Source organism: Dreissena polymorpha, chromosome 9, assembly GCF_020536995.1.
Source record: "Dreissena polymorpha isolate Duluth1 chromosome 9, UMN_Dpol_1.0, whole genome shotgun sequence".
In the NCBI taxonomy this organism is placed as follows: Eukaryota; Metazoa; Mollusca; class Bivalvia; order Myida; family Dreissenidae; genus Dreissena; species Dreissena polymorpha.
In genome coordinates, this window is record NC_068363.1 from 40495164 (window position 1) to 40510655 (window position 15492).

A 15492-nucleotide genomic window follows, 5' to 3' on the forward strand; every position below is an offset into this window, starting at 1 on the left:
ATCCTAAGTTCTTTAACAGATGCATTTGCTGCAATTTGTAATTGCATTAATAAACAATTCTGCCAAAATTTTAATATATATAGTATGGACAAAACTTCATTGTTTCTTCTGACTACTCAAACATATTATAGGACATAAACAAAGCTGTCTCCATAGGATGACATATGCCCCCGAAAAACGCTTTGATAGAAGTTATGAGCATTTTTTTAAACCTAAACGCGGATCCTATTGCCTAAGTTCAAGGTCAAGGGGGTCAAAATTTGTGTGCACATGAAAAGGCCTTGTCCATATACACATGCATAGCAAATATGAAGGTTACATCTGAAGCGACATAAAAGTTATGAGTATTTTTCGAAAACTTAACCAGATTTGGAAACCTAAATGCAGACCCTAAGTTCAAGGTCAAAGGGGTCAAAATGTGTGTGCGTTAAGAAAGGCCTTGTCCATATATACCAAATATGAAGGTTGCATCTCAAGGGACATAGAATTTATGAGCATTTTTCGAAACCTAAACGCAAAGTGTGACGGACAGACGGACGGACGGACAGTCCAATCACTATATGCCCTTCTTCGGGGGCATAAAAACTAAAACCAATCAAATAAAAACTGTCCAAACTTAAACTTTAAATACAATAGGACAGAAGAGATCAAGCTAGTAAAAATGACATAAATAAAATATCAAACCACTATTTATAAAAAAACAAGAGCACCGCATAACAGGTGACACGCTCGGCTGCGAAAGCTTGTCAGAATATTTTTTTTAAGTCACAGTGACCTTGACCTTTGACCTAGTAACCCAAAATGGGTGTGGCATGTAGAACTCATGAAGGTGCATCTACATATGAAGTTTCAAAGTTGTTGGTGGACGTGCTTTGATTTTAGAGCCAATGTAAAGGTTTTAGCACGACGGCGGGGACGGTGAGCAGGCTATTACAATGCCTCGGGTTTTCTCCGAAAACAGCCTCTCTAACAATGATTAAAAGTTCACAGTACACAAAATATCTACCTCCACCAAATGAAATGCACTTTGTTGTTAGAATCATAACATGTCTGCAGGGGCAAGTGGCATGGCAGGCCTTACCTGTCGAATCTCACTTTGTCAACAAATAGTGCTTTGTTCAGCTTTTTTGGGAAGATAGCCCATGGCTTTGAAATTGGGAATTTTATCTGCATTTTTCAAGACATTGGGAAAATAAGTTGGGATTTATAACTACATGAATGAGTTCAGCATCTTTACATGTAATCACAAACACCATCATGATCAACCATGATCAACAGTTTTCCACATAATAAGCTCACACAAAGTCATCAGTCACATCAGGCACCATTTATAAGGAGGCGCTTCATCTTCTTCTGAAGAACTGCTGCTTTCAACATGTTGAATATCAGTCAGCGCTTTGCTTTCGGAAATCAAAGATGATGATGCAAAAGAGTCACTTGTTATTAAATCACTATCATTAACAATGGAATGAGTTTCAATGGGAAGACTTGTACTTCTTGACGATGTTTGTTTATATAATGACGATTGCTCAATAAAATCAACAGTTTTCGTTTTGCCGCCAAGGTTTTGCTTAGGAATCTTTTTCACGTTATATTTCTAATTGTGCGACATATTTGTTTTCCATGCAGCCAAATTAAAAAACGCTTAAATTTAATCGCAAATATAATAAGCGCCTGAACAAAATTGAGAATATCTTGTACACGAATTATGCCGACTTTATCCAAATCAAGGTATAGTCTAAAATCCGTACGAAACCGGATCGGACTACGCTTTGTTAAAAAGCGAAACAGCCGATGTCATTAGCGTTTTTTCCCCTATAAGGCTATTAAGAATTTTTTTAGCAAATTTTGGGAAAAAAGTATACTTTTTGCTATTGGGAATATAGCCGATTTCGGCTATAAAATCAGGTCAAAAACAGCCCTAACAAAGGTGATACGCTTCTGCTTTCCCTGATGAACAGTATTGTGTTGCCACCCCATCATCAATGCTATAGCTGTAGACAGCAGTGAATATAAGTTCTCTTTAATGGTGGACAGCTTGCTATGTCCTCTTCTTAGCAGACTTTTGAGAGCTTCCCTGGTGTGGATTCCTCCTAGGCTTAACTTGCAGTGTCATTTTCTGTCGCCACCATCTCCACTTCACCATCCTCAGAAAGATCCATGTTGTTCATATCAACAGCAGACTCTGTTCACAATAGAAGCAATAATAGGATATGTTACTTAAAGACATGAATATTAGATTCTTTGAATGTATACCAATCATGCACATTAATAATCTTCATGCAAAATGTTACAATTTAGCCTCAATTATACAGCATCCTACATGTGATAACCCTTCAATTCTCCAGCTTAATCAGTTTACCTTCACTTAAATGTTTGTTGTTATAATAAGAAGTTGTCAAGAGTGGCAAAGCTTTCTCAACAAAACAATCTTTCATCATGTTAAAAAGTAAGAAATTGTATTATTAACACACAAACTTAGTCAATTACCTATCTAAGCAAAAAGTATGGAAGGAAATTATCCGTAAAAGCACACAGAGTTAGTCAACAACATACCATTTAAGGTATCACCCCAACGCGGCATATAGTCACTGAACTTGCAGAACAGGAAGTCTGAACTGCAATATAAATGCAATTAATTAGGATATTAAATTCAAAAATTAAACAATTGGCAAAATAAGCCTTGCTTGTACAAAAAAAAAGGTCATAATCATATAAAATCACATATCATAACATGTAATTCAAGCTGCGCATTTACCATTTTATTATAAATCCACGAAGATTATTATATAATTTGGACCTTATATACATGTAATTTAGCCAATAATTTTTTATAAGATGCTGACTGTAAAGTATCAGATGTAAATTTTTTATTTAATCTGCACAAATATTTCTTAAAGTGTGTCAATACACATTAAATTCAATTTGGCAAGAGATTCATACAAGGGTACTAACAGTAACAATAATCAAAATAAAATACACACATAGCAATTTAACAAACATTTCTATATACTTGTATTTTGAATGTAAAACAGTTTATAATGTTTTACCAAAGGTGGACCACTTTTTTAAGAATGGCAAACGTGCATCCTTTCCTTCATTCATGTAGTTTTCCATGTCCAGAAGAAAACAACTTGTTCCAACCTTAACCTGAAAAATGCCAGAGAACACATATTAGAACGAAATCTCTGTACATAAATTTCATAATTACCTAACAGTTTGAAAAAATAGTACATAAATAACCCTTTTATCAGTGTCATAATGATAAAAAAAAAATAGTTATATTTCGGTACCTGGGCGAGCATACCTTGTTGTCTTTATTATTGAAATCCTAATGTGTTTGTTGCCAATATATGTTCTTATATACAAAAATAATCAATACATTCATTATTTAAGCCGAATACATTGCATCAATTGAACCTCTTTAACACTGCAATGTAGAGGTTTCACTGGGTAAAAAAAGATGTTGCCACGGTATTTGTTTCCTTGAAATAAGTTTAAGCTAATGTTTTGACAATAACAATAATATAAACCCTTTCCATCTCAGAAAAAAAAATTGAAAAAATTCCTGAATTCAATTTTGTTCCTGAATGGCAGCCTTCAGACGTTATCCTATGCATGCAACCTAAAAATCACAATGATGTTATCACACTTATCTTGTTGACATTTTTATGTTGAAATTTGGAACAGTGTAAATATTTGACATCTGTTTGACATTGTTAACTACTTAGGTCACATCAAATATTACGATGAGCAAACGATTGGTGTACTGCCACCTAAGCGATAGGGACACTTTTAGTCGGCAACATTACGAAAGTTTTCCAATAAGGTGGATAAAGTGTACCGAAGAATAACAAAGTAGCCACTTTTCCTGTTGGTTCGGCCACCTACGCATTCAAACTCGCGCATGCGTACAATGATCGTCTGCATTATTAAGAAAAATGTGATATTTAAAAGGGAAAATATCTATATGTTTCATAAAACAATAAAAATATTTGTCAACAAACATGCATAACATCAATAAACTTTCATTTTCAAGTTGACAGCTGGAAGTCAATATCTGCTAGACGTTTTCCTATAAGTTTGTGAATTCGATTGGTCGAACGCACGCGCTCTACTGTGAGGCTCTGTGAGGGGAAATTGCTGAGGCAAACGCAGAGTCTTTCGTTTCTCTATCTTGCGATTACCTTATCCTCGATACATAATGAACTTATTTAACAAATAACGTATAAAGCAGTGCTCACTCTGGCCTTCAGAAAATAATAGCCATATTTTTTTTCCTTAAAAAAATAATAGCCAAAACATATGCGGACTTTTCCGCAAAACGGTACTGAAGGCAAAAAGAAAGAAAAAAACATGAATCTCATTTTATCTATGTTTTATTAAATGTATATCTATTGATTTAAGTTATAATATATATATATATACTAAAAAACAAGCATAATATCAGTGTGTCATTTTCTTATAAAATATTATCATGGCTTTACAATAAAGAATACAATCAATGTTGTGGGTGTGACTTAACAAACAAGATTTCAGCTACAGTTACATACACATAAGAATTAAGGGCAGAGGCCCCAACCCACCCAGAGCACTAAATATACTATTTTTTATAGTTTTTCCAATTGCAATTTTTGGTGAATACTCGAAATATTATAAACCACACCTTCCGTATCACCGCATGTGTATTCGTCATTCTATTTTTGCTGTTATGAACTTCGAAAATAAAACATAATGGACGAAAAAAATACAGTATCCGAAAACGGTAATCTGAAAAATTGTACGCGTTTTGCACATGAAATATGCATAATATAAAATATTAATATGCATAATCGAAAATGTGCATATCGTTCGACTACTTTATCTCTTAATACGGCGTTTGCCATCGGCCGCAATATTGTAGGCAGAGGCCAATATCAATTGTAAATGATTTATTCCAAAAATAACACTTTCGCAATGCCGATCATGTTTACATCAATTAACGTCACAGCGCGTGAGTTATAATACACCACCTAAGTGTAATTCCAAACACGTGTTTCGTTAAAATTAGCTGACCATGGCATATGCCGGGTCCCTTTGAATTGGGAAAACCAGGTTACCTGGTTAAAAATTGGAATCATTATGTTAAAGCAGACGACAAACAGCGGTAATTACGGGGATAATTAGTTGATGGCGATTAAATAATTATTTCATCAAGCAATGTTAAACGTAATCTAATTGCAGAAAAAACGGCGTGCAAAACAAAACCAGCCAACAATATTAGCGGCGATTTTCAATAATGACGATTAAATAATAATTGGCGAAAAATTAACAAAGATCTAACAGTTACCGATAATTGGTAAAGCACAGGGAGATTAAAGACGTTTTTTCCGAAATATATCACTGCTGTCGGACACTGATTGAGAAAAATGCTCTAGGCCACAATGTCGCAGAAGTTATTGACGCGTGTATGACAATACACAGGGTCGAGTGTGTACACAGGTAATCTCGTTATCGATTTTTCCTGCTTGATGGCCCGATTTGCAGGCGTTTCGCAATCGCGGGACAACATTAAGTGGCAATTTGTTTTTTTATGTAGGCGTATAAAATAATCGCCATTTTTTCTAGACAATTTTAAGAAATAATAGCCAGTTGGATAAAATAATCGCCATTGGCGATAATGTCTGGCAGCAGCGTGAGCACTGTATAAAGTATGAACATTGAACGCATTCAAATGGTATATTCAAGCGAATGTAATGAATCATTAATGATCAGCGATTGAACGATTTTACAATCAATTTATTATTAACGAATGCATAACTTATAAACGGTGCAAAACAACTTTAAATTTTAACAACAGTGTGGGCAAGGGAAACTGTCTCCTCTTCTCAGCACCGATTTTGTATGGCAGAAGGAAAGGTGGACCCAATGCCCACACTCGTCCCACTGCCCCCAATTAACTATTTTTATGTGCGGTTTTGTGTCCAGATTTGTTGGACTAAATTGTCCACATACGCAACATTTTTCGGACTCGTACGTGGCCGATTCGGTATCAGAGTCTTCACTAACAATGTTGGCTTGAAATTTTTGTATGCCAGTTATTGACAGCCTCGGGCTTTTACATATCATCTGGCTTTGAGATGTGACGGCATTGACATTTTTCTTGGCGTCGTACATCTCCACCTCTTCGATGTATGCATCACTTGTTATTAATTTCCCGCCAGGTTTTGGTTTTGTATTCGCCGAAATCTTCTTTTGGCATCTGCACGTGATAGGGGTTGGCGCCTCTGTTTTTGCCCGGAGATACTCTTCAACTGCCTGCTTGCCAGCCCATACAGCTTGTAACTTCTGAAGAGAGTTCGAGTCTCGGAATGACTCGCATGGCATAAGCTTTTCTGAAGGCACCGCATTCTTGTTTAGTGGGTACACACCGGCCTTCGTGAAGGCTGACACGATGTTCCACGTGCTAACTGCCTTCAGGTAAGCGCATGGCTGTATTGCTTAAACTGTAGCCAAGCCTTGCATAGTTTCCGCATGTTCCACAAGCCCTTACTCTTCGTTATTTGTAAAAATGGTCTCCTTTAGGAATTTGTTAGGTTCTACACGTCCACTTATCTTATCTCTTAAGGTTTGATAGGGGATGTACTATTGTAGCGCAACTCGATGTACCAATAGTTTTTTGGTCTTTACATCCCATACTGCTTTTAGAAAAATATCGGGGTTGTATGATCTATACCTTCCATGGTATCTCTGAGGATTGGCTTACAACGTTAAAAAATGCACGTGGCGTTTATAAGATTTTAATTGATTTCCGTGTGTATACGATAAACCCCTGAACGGGCCTCTAAAATATGACAACGCCGACCTGAGTCAATAATGTACGGTAAACTGACCTTGACAAATGCGAACACAGGAACCCGGATTATTCGAAAACGTATATTGGAAATATTTTTACTGAAAAGGTGCTTTTTTTCAAAGGATTTTATGTTTGTGTTCATTGTGTGTGCAATTATTATGGTGACAGTACAACTTCTTACATTCTTTGTCCTCATTTTTCGGATTTTATTGACAAAGAAATATATTCGGCTTGAAACTGTATCGAATTCGGAGCGTGCAGTGCACGGACGGCTTAAAAATTACGTCATTAATAAATTCACAAACTAATAGGAATTCACGAACCTATAGGAATGAAGTTTAAATAAAGAGCAATTATTTCTTGCTTATATCAGTTTGTGCTTTTAATAAACAGGTAAACATTGTTAAGTTTTTGCATAATTAGCATTCCTTAGCCCTTGCAGTGGTGATCAAATTTTGCACCTTAGGACAATATACGGCGAATTGCAACTCTCAGCAACCCTTTGGGTTACAGCGTTTTTTTTCCCCAAAGGGGAAAGGTACCTGTACCCCTACAATTGGGAATTTTTCGAGTCGTGAAATCTTCAAATTGGGAAAAAAACGAGTCGCGAAATCAATGAATTGGGAAAAATTCGAGTCGCAAAATTGATGAATTGGGAACCTTTAAAATGCATGTTATCTATCATTAGGGGCTATATTCTGCATCACAAAGCATTTTAAACTCTAGGTTTTGACAGAAAAACTACAGTACGGTTATGATATTTTGACTATCGTATCATGTCATGTGAAAATTGTGTTATTGCCACTTCAGTTAGGATGTGCCCGTCAATTGGAAAAAAATATCTTCCAGTGATAGGCATAAGCACTGAGGTTGCATAAAAAATAATATAAATAATTTTGTTTTAGCCCTTAAAAGTCTTACAAGCCCTGCAATGTTTCATGTGGGTTAAATTAAAAACTTAAAAACTAAACAAAAACAACAACAATGAATCTTGTACTGGTTTGACATCTTTTAACAATAGACAGTGAGAATAGTCACACGTAACCAAAATGAGTTTTTAGAGTGGAATGCTTTAACAATAATTTTCAAAGGTAAGTCTTATATTTTGTTTTGATTTTTTTTCAAATCATCAAATAAGATATTAAGATCATCTGCCATTAAATGCTTATGTATATGTTGTAAATAACTATAGGATTTTACACCCATGTCTCATTATTTTTAATTTTATGTTAAACTTTTATTTGTTTATATCCGTATCCGAATAGTTACTGTCCGGATTTAACACTTAAAAAACTATACATAGAAGTAATATGCGCATTTAACTCATTTCGGTTACGTTTTTTTTTAATGTCAACGAAAAATTAGTGTTGAGAAAGTTTATTGATGTAAGGAAGACTGGTCTTAGCGATGGAATTCTTTCACGGGAAATATCGATCACTCGTCGCGGTTATGTAATCCATTCACATTTTACACGGCGGTTAGAGTTGCGCCCCATTTGAAAAGTTTTGTTTACTTTCTACGCAAAAATGTCCGGCGAAAATAAATGGCCGAAAATGAAAGGCTCGACAATATCAAAAGGTATTTCCAGCGAAAATAAAAGGCACTGGCTATTGGGAACGGCACCTAAAATCGTTCGGAACGGTAGATATTGAGATTGGGAAAGGTCCGGTGCTAAAATTGGGAAGCCTCCGGTAGGCTTTGGGAAAGGTACCGTTCCCCGGTACTAGTTAAAGAAGGAAAAAAAACGCTGGGTTATAAACCGGAGAACTGAATTATTGCAGTTCTATGAACTAACAAAACAGTAACATGTTGGCAGGCTACTCGAAGACCATTTGCGCGACAATACAGAGAATGTTATTTTATATACAATATTCTATGTAAGAACGCTGACAATAACAAGTATCTCTCAACCTTTATTTATTTACAGAAAGTAAAAACCATAAGTGCATACCGAAATCATCCAACCGACGCCATTTTAAATCCTGGATCGAAATTTTGGTCAAGGCGGTCCAGTCCATAACGGTCTGTCTGCTAACGGTCCAATAAAGTAATAAAAAGGACGCAAAGGATTGTCCGTAGCATTAATATGCAAAAATCGTATAATAAAAATATATTTCAAAATTCTAATTAGAATAGTCGATTGTAATGCATACTTTCAAAAAATGAATAATAGCGAAGTCGCATTTTAGTGCTTGTTAACAGCTGTCAACGAGATGATAATTTGTATAGGGATAAAATCGTGTGGCATTGTGCTTAGTAGGTTGTCTGTCAGTTTACATGGTTTAGATACATCGTGTTTAATATATTGTCCGATATGATTGATCTGTTATTCACCATTCAGCGTCTTGCATTTAACATATTACAGTGCTCCAGCTAGGATTTGAAAAGGGCAGGGGGAGGGGGGGGGGCTTTTTGTCAAAAGGACACTGTGGACGCGCAGTATTTTGTCAAAAGGGCACTTTCGAGCACGCGGGCATTTCTGGAATGCTTCCTCTTGCATGTTAATTTATATGGTATTAATAATTGTTAGAATATATTATTCCCATTATTTTTTTATTTTTTTATTAAACAATTCAAATATAATGTCTACAGTGAGAAATAAATTAATTACAATAAATTGTAATAACATATTTATTCATCACCATATGTAAAATAAAAAAAACGGCAGGGGGTGGGGCCTAGGAAGGGCAGGGCGGAAGTTCGGGATGGCAGGGCGGAAGTTCGGGAGGGCAGGGCGGGGCGCCCTTGAATTTAGGCCTAGCTGGAGTACTGCATTAGAGGCAACCTATACTTGCGTAAAGGTCAAATAGCAAATAATTTGCATTGGCCCATATATTTTACCAATGTATATATAATCAGAATTTAGTTCATCAAATATTAATCTACTACATTTGTTTGCATTATATAAATTTGTAAGGCTTGATAGCGTTCTTTTCAAACTAGGTATCAGATCAAGGTTCATACAACAATGATCGAGTTTCTAAATACCATTAAGTTTACAATGCAACTCTCTTGTGTGTGGAATTATTAATTAATACAATAGCAACATGATTTTTGTGTAAAATCTATCAAAATACCACCACAATCCAATACCGTAATAACTCAAGACTTTGGACACCCATTTAAAGCAAATATGATTAATTTCGTGCCTATAAATTTTCGGACATACGGATTTTATCCATAATTAAAGACTCTAAATTTTCGGACATTCAATTTTACAGCAGTATTTTATCAGATTTCGTCCCGTTTTCGCTTATCATGTGACCCTTCGATCATCGTGTTTTTACAACCGGATTAAAGTCATAAAACCAGAAAGATGAATGCCTGAGGGCAATGGAGCATAACATTTGCGTTATTGGGTAACCGATAATAAACAATGGTTTCTTCAAACAGCGATTGAAATGATATCGTATTAAGATAGCAAAATGTTTAATGTTTATATTTGTATGTATAATAGGTTTATTATTGCAAAGATGTGAAGTTGTATTTATTTGGGTGTGTATAAAACGCGGCATTTAACGCAGACTGCAATTTGCAGGCTGCGTTATCGGGCCATAAAACGCAGCCAATATAGACATCGTTGCAGTCAATATAGAAATCGTTGGCAAACGCAGCCAATATAGAAATAGAAGGAATACGCAGCCAATAAAGAGATAGAAGGCAAAAACGTGTGGAGTTCGAGAATGACTGTATCAATAATTCGACGGTTTTAATTAACAGTATATGTATGAAAGTGGTAAAGGTGCATACATTTTTTAAACTTATTGTTTTTCATCGCTTAAATGGCAGTATATTTGGGTGCTGGAGGTTTCGGTAAATGACAAGTTCGGTAAATTGGATTTATATAGTAAATACCGTGGAGGTTTCGGTGTATAGATTTTTTTATAGAGGTGTTATACCTACAATGAGTTGTTACTGACACCTATTATTGGCTTACAATAACATCAGGGGCATATATTTACAAACTAGGATTAATTTTGAGTTGAGTAATAAATGATATGCCTACGGTAAAGAATTAAGGGGCTTGAATGAGCAACCTCTGAACATCTTAAAACGAATTCTTTTAGGAAATTTAGGTCCCAAACCAAAAAAATGTAGATTGAATTTAAAATGGAAATCTAGTGAAAGTGAATTTACGATTTAAATAACTCAATAATATTTTTTTAATAATTGGTGCGTTTATTTAAATAACATAATAGTATTTATAAATGATTATTTACGACGGAATCAATGTAAGATTTTCAATTACGTTTAATGCTATTAAAACAGGGTCTTGTAAAATATTGTAGACAAGATTAATTAAAAAATCATATCAAACAAAAACCATAAACAAATATGAAATAATTCGTTTGATATTAATTTCAGTTCAAATATAAATACTGCGCTTGGCCGCTACAAAAATTGTGGATTGCTTCAAATTAAATGTCAAATTCCGAGTGCGTTTTATATATATAACAAAGTTTTATTATTTCTTTCTGGTTGAGAAAAACATAATAAAAAACAATATATAACATATAATACGCGTACTAATTTATAAAAAGAAGTAAAATGATATGTGTTATGTTTTATAATTTTGTTAAATGCTCGTGCCATTGAATGTTGAGTAAAGCGTAGAGATGCGAACTAAATTACACATAATTTAAAACTGATAAAAATGACATCTAACATAACGCCAGCAGACACGAATGAATACACTGTGTATTAGCAACCTGCTGTGGTGATCCCTTTCTTATCAGCTCAAAACACAGGCACCTGGCTACTGTATTGGAACAATGGGATTGACGGCCGAAATAACTGATTTCATTTTTTGTCTGGACAAATCCGTTGAATAAAAAAAATACTAACTTATTATCTTTGTAATCTGTTTAATGTACCATATATTATATTTTATAAATTAGACATTTACAACATGGATACAATATATAAAGGACATATTTGAATCTTTTGTTTCTTAAAAAAATCAGGACGTAGATACATTAGTGACACAGTACAATACAAATAAGAACATTAGCATCATTCAGAGTTTCCACATGTCTCTTTAATTTCATGTCAATTAATTGACCAACCATGCATTGAGCAACACTTACCTTAATTACTTGATAACACGTGAAAACCTTCTCTTCATCCTCCCTTAACTTTTTTGTTTGAAGATGGCCGTGATAATTTATATAATTACCCAATTACATAATTATTTTATTCATACCACAAATAATTAAATCTTATATTTTTGCACGTATTATTATTTTCTGAATCGAATTGAAAACATAATAATTTTTTATACGCACACAAGAGTAATTCAAAATGTATTAACATACTTTTATAAAATGTATAAAAATGTATGTATGTATAGATAAATGTTTGTACAGATTGAACGAATTGTTGTTTTTAACGCAGAAAATATAGACATCGCTTCAAATTGCAGACTGCGTTATCGGGCCATAAAACGCAGCCAATATAGAAATCGTTGCAGTCAATATAGATATCGTTGGAAAACGCAGGCAATATAGAAATAGAAGGAAAACGCAGCCAATATAGACCAGTTCACGCGTGACGTCACGCGCACCTGCGTGTTTACATCCGGGCTATATTGGTAGTCAAAAGAAAGATACAATCAATGGGGAGAAATAGAGCGTGATCGGTTAAATTTAAGCGATTATATTTATATTTTATTTTTCAACATGCCAACAAGTTGTTCTACGTTACTGAAACAAATAAGAATGAACACAATGAATAAATAGATCAAATCCAAATAAAAAACATTTACAAATTAACCATAATGGTATTTGTCTGGGCAGGGACCTTTACCCTGGTCCGGGAAAACTAACATGTTGACACATTAAATAAACATTTAATTAAATTAAATGCAATAGTTTTCATTTGATTGTTTGCATCTTAAAATCGTTTAAGCCTTTGTATTCCGGTGTTTAATTGCCCCTTTGTTCTGCCTAATCCGATTATCTCGTTTTGATCAGATATTGTCCAGACCTAACTAACAGAACAGAACAGAACACAACTTTATTTACATCTCAGGCATACAAGTATGCAGTAAGAGGAACAATATATGTGAAGTTATACAATATTTCAATGCACATGTGCTTCGCGGTTAACGGCGTACCGTCAAAATACAGGTACGAGAGACAAAAACAAATAGACAGAAAATTACAACAACAAAAAACAAACAGAAAAACAATGGTTAGTGGGATAATGCAAGGAACAAAATAGCGTTGTATTTTCTTACTCGTATAAATGATGGGAAGTATAACAAACATCTATAAAATTTACAACACAATTCACAATACAATTCACAATACAATTCACAAAACAATTAACAATACAATTTACACTTCAATTTTATATATGTTTGGACACACACAACTAGGATAAAGGGCGAATTATTTGATGTTTCTTAAAAGGGTGTTAGCGAATTTACTAAATCTATGAAGGTAATCAACATTTCCTGTGGTCATTATATATTTGAGTTTATTAACAGTAGGAACAGGTCTTGAGAACATATTTATATCGATTCTAGCGGTAGTAAAGTGGGTGCAGTTTAAAATGTAATGTTCTTCATTGCCGATATAGCCTTCATTACATAAAGTGCACAGTCTATTTAGTTCGGGTGTGCCGTTCCATCTGCCAGTTTCGATTGGGAAATGATGATTAGCGGTGCGTAGCTTTAATATAGGTACATACTTAGATTTGGGAAGAAGCTTAAGGTAATTCTCAAATTCAAAATTGTTTTTAAATGAATTATAAAATTTTCCTTTGTTTGATTGGTTCAAGTCTGCATGCCACTGCTGAATGTATTGATCAATGAGTACACGTTTAACTTGTAATGATAGTGATTTCATACTGGGCGAGTTTTGTTCATGCCACACGATCGATTTGCCTATCGTATCCAATATTTGTTTAATTTTAGATATCCATTTAAAGTTACGCGAGTTATTGTTGATAAGGTTAATATACATTTTTTTAGAATATTTATTGTCATTTCCTAAAAGAGTTCTACTCCAAAAGCCTATCATTTTGCTGTAAATAGTGACATGTAGCGGATATCTACCAAGTTCACCGTATAGCATATATGACGGAGTACTTTTACGTGACATAGTAATTTTTCTTAGGAATTCTCTATGTACTCGTTCTATAATGTCTAAATTTTCGTAACCCCATATTTCACAGCCATATGTCAGTATTGGTACAATAGTATGATCAAAAAGTTTTAATGTTAAATCTAGTGGCAGATCTGAATTATTTGCACGGATGTAAAGTAAATGCATTGCTTTTTTAGCTTGTTCGATATTTTGTTGGCGTGCGCTTAGAAATGAACCGTTAGCCGAAAATATGACACCAAGGTATTTGTATTGCTTAACAATTTCGATTTCATTTCTGCCAATGTAAAATTTATAGGGCGCGATGCTTCTAGCCCCAAATATGATTATTTTTGTTTTATTAGTGTTTGCATTGAGTTTCCATTGCGTGCAGTATTCATCAAATGCATTTAAACTTCTTTGAAAATCTTTTTCATCGTCTGACAGAATTATAGTGTCGTCGGCGTATAACAAAACAAGTAGCTTCAGCCAGAGATAAGCACTAGATGGATCAGGTATTTCAACACCTTTACCTTCGCGTATAATAATATGGCTCTCAAGGTCATTTAAAAATATAGAAAAAAGGATCGGTGAAAGATTTTCACCTTGCCGAACGCCGTTTTCGCATGGGAAGAACGGAGACGAGCTATGGTCTAGGGAAACACAAGATTTGATATTTTGGTACATGTTATAAATAACATTAAATATTTTTCCTGTAACGGAGCTTGATAGCAGCTTTAACCAGAGTCCATTTCTCCACACTTTGTCGAAAGCCTGAGAGAAATCTATAAAGGCACAGTACAACTTCTTTTTATTTTTGCGCAGGGTTTCAATTAAAGATTGAAGAACAAATATGTGGTCCAAACAAGAGTGATTTTTTCTAAAACCTGCCTGATTTTCGTTTAAAATTTCATTCGTTTCCAAAAATTTGTTAAGTCTCTCATTTAAAATTGACGTGAAGAGTTTTCCAAAACAACTTAATAATGTTATGGGCCTATAGTTATTAGGGTCGCTGCGGTCCCCTTTATTTTTGTAGATAGCATAAATTGTGCCTTCAAGCCAGCTATTAGGCATATGACCAGTATCAAGTATCATGTTAAACAACTTTACATAAATAGCAAGAAACATGTGTTTAGTATTTTTTATATATTCATTTAGTATGTTATCACTAGGCCCAGCTGCTTTTGAATTTTTAAGGCGTTGAATATTCGCTTCAATTTCGGTCTCGGTGATAGGCCTGTTTAATTCCAGCGTGTCGTACGGTACCGGTTCACTTGTACTTAAGTTTAACTCATTGTTTTCGGTGCTATCATTACAATTTATGTTTTTAAAATGATTATAGAGCGAATCCAAACTCGGTGATTTCTTAGATTTTTTAGCGCCAATTCTATGTATATATTTCCAATATACTTTGGGGCTCTTCGAGTGCATTGTACGTAATGTTTGTGCATTTTTAAATTTATATTGGTTATTAAAATAATTCATAGTTCTCTTGTAATTCTTACTAGCATTTTGTAACAAAGTCTTATTTGATAACGACCGCTCACATTTATATATGTTTTTGGCTTC

At 34.4% G+C, this 15492-nt stretch overlaps 1 long non-coding RNA gene across 1 annotated transcript; it reads right to left on the reverse strand.

Annotated features, from left to right (window-relative positions):
- Positions 1 to 57: 57 nt before the first annotated feature.
- LOC127843737 (uncharacterized) lies at positions 58 to 8852 on the reverse strand. Its single transcript, XR_008032312.1, has 4 exons — positions 8787 to 8852; positions 3051 to 3150; positions 2557 to 2618; positions 58 to 2185 (listed from the first exon to the last, which is right to left on the reverse strand). It is a non-coding gene; the product is annotated as an uncharacterized LOC127843737 (long non-coding RNA).
- Between the last annotated feature and the right edge of the window lie 6640 nt (positions 8853 to 15492).